The following is a 2,500-nucleotide window of genomic DNA, read 5'->3' on the forward strand; positions in this document are numbered from 1 at the left end:
ACTGCTTTTCTAATGTCTAATAGCTATTTTGATAAGTTTCAATCAGGTTTCCGTGCCTACCACAGCACTGAAACAGCTCTTATTAAAGTTATGAATGACATAAGATTGAATTCTGATGCTGGCAAATCATCCGTCTTGGTACTTCTTGATTTGAGTGCTGCTTTCGATACAGTTAATCATTCTATACTACTACATAGACTGGAACACTGGGTTGGCTTTACGGGCATAGTGATCGACTGGTTAAAATCGTACTTACAACAAAGACGTTTTTTTGTCGCCATTGGAAGACATACTTCATCACCAATGTCTCTGGATTGTGGGGTCCCCCAGGGCTCCATTCTGGGACCACTACTGTTCAATCTGTATATGTTGCCACTGGGACACATTATCGAGAATAACTCCATAAATTACCATAGCTATGCAGATGATACCCAGCTCTACTTATCTATGTCCCCAAATGACTATACCCCCCTTGAATCACTCTATCATTGCATGGACCAAATTAACAAATGGATGTCTCACAATTTCCTCCAGCTGAACACAGATAAAACTGAAGTAATTATATTTGGGAAAAGAGAGGAGAGACAAAAGATTGCTACTATCCTTGAAACGAAGGGACTGAAAGCAAGGGAAACAGTTAAAAATCTTGGGGTCCTCATTGACAGTGACCTAAACTTCAACAGTCACATGAAAGCTATTACTAAGTCTGCATTTTATCACATAAAAAACGTCTCTAAATTTAGGGGCCTGATGTCTAAACATGATCTGGAGAAGCTAATACATGCCTTTATTTCTAGTAAAGTTGATTACTGTAACAGTCTTTTTACTGGCCTCCCCAATAAAACCATTAAACAGCTTCAACTTGTACAAAACGCAGCTGCAAGGGTTCTTACAAAGACAAGGAAGTTCGACCACATTACTCCAATTTTAAGATCGCTGCATTGGCTCCCAGTAAGCTACAGAATTGATTTTAAGGCTATGCTACTTGTGTTTAAATCACTAAATGGAATGGGACCCACATATCTACTGGATATGTTTCAGCTGTATGCACCAACTAGGTCACTAAGGTCAACGGAGAAGAATTTGCTGGTGATTCCAAAAGTCAAAACAAAGTGTGGAGAGGCAGCCTTTAGCTTCTATGCTTCAAAGCTTTGGAACCAGCTTCCAGATGACATAAAAAATGCACCCACTATTGATAGCTTTAAATCTAGACTCAAGACAAAGCTGTTCTCAGATGCTTTCCCCTAGCTTAAATTACTTATTCTTATTATTTTTATTTTTTATTTAATTTGTTTTATTTTATTTTATTTTATTATTATTTTTACCTTATGTTTTATCTTAATGTTTTTAAATGCTTTTTGACTCTAATTCATTTCCTTCTTTCTTCCCTGTTTCCTTTCATTTACATTTGTTAACTTTGTGAAGCACATTGAGTTGCACCTGTGTATGAAATGCGCTATATAAATAAACTTGCCTTGCCTTGCCTTGTGTGTGTGTGTGTGTGTGTGTGTGTGTGTGTGTGTGTGTGTGTGTGTGTGTGTGTGTGTGTGTGTGTGTGTGTGTGTGTGTGTGTGTGCGTGTGTGCATGTAAGCATGTCTGTGTTAGGGCTGGTAAAACAATATTCGAATAAAGTTCAAATATTATTCGAATATGGGAAAAATATGTATATTCGAACGTAAAAATTAATATTCGAATAATTTACAAAATAATGCGCAGGGCAGCGCACGCATTGATTCTCCTCTGTTAAGTGTCCATGGTGCGTCCCTTACTGGCCTGTGTGTAGCTGCTGCAGTCACATGTCACAACAAGGAAGCAAGGACTGCGAGTTGCTTTGTTGATAGAAAGTAGCTTCCTGCAGATTGTTTTGACATTTGAGTTCTTATTGCTGTTCGAACCGCATTGCAAGAAGTTGTCATCTCTCGTGAATGACTTACAACGTGGAGCTCTACACCCCCACCCCAAACTATGCACAGAATAAAAGGGAGCCGAGTGATAAAGTGTTATGGAAGCTGGCGAGGTGTGAGTGAGCACCATGAAGTCGCAATATAGCCTTTTTGTAGCGACAGATAAGCGACTGGTGTTCACATTTTTTGCACCGTCCGCCACAAATGCTGGTTTAAGGCGACAAGAGGCAGTCACAAATTGCTTGAATTGGGCACGAGATGCACGAGACCAAAGCAGGCAGCATCAAGGAGTTTGTCAAAGCAGCAATGGAATCAAGGTACAGAGACCAAATTTTATTTGGAGAGGTTGGGTGTGTGTGTGTGTCTGTTCGCGCGTGTGTGGGTAAGTGAGAGAGAGGCAGCGCGCATCCGCGAAGGTGCCGTTGCGAAAGACTGTCTGGGTCCCCCGTACCAACTCCAGGTGATAGAAACACAGCGTTTGGTCAAAACGAAAGTCTATCAATCCTGGTCTGAATGAATACGCCCTAAATTAAGAGTGACATTTACTTACGACCAAACAACATTGGTTCTAACATCTACTGTCGCCAGTTACGGA

The 2,500-nt window shown here is 40.5% G+C and overlaps 1 protein-coding gene across 1 annotated transcript in view; it reads right to left on the reverse strand.

The window, feature by feature from the left end:
• Positions 1-2,500, reverse strand: part of LOC134467652 (dynein axonemal heavy chain 9-like) — a 296,718-nt gene that overhangs the window by 106,928 nt on the left and 187,290 nt on the right. The window lies entirely within an intron of this gene.

The sequence above is a fragment of the Engraulis encrasicolus genome, chromosome 17, assembly GCF_034702125.1.
Source record: "Engraulis encrasicolus isolate BLACKSEA-1 chromosome 17, IST_EnEncr_1.0, whole genome shotgun sequence".
In the NCBI taxonomy this organism is placed as follows: Eukaryota; Metazoa; Chordata; class Actinopteri; order Clupeiformes; family Engraulidae; genus Engraulis; species Engraulis encrasicolus.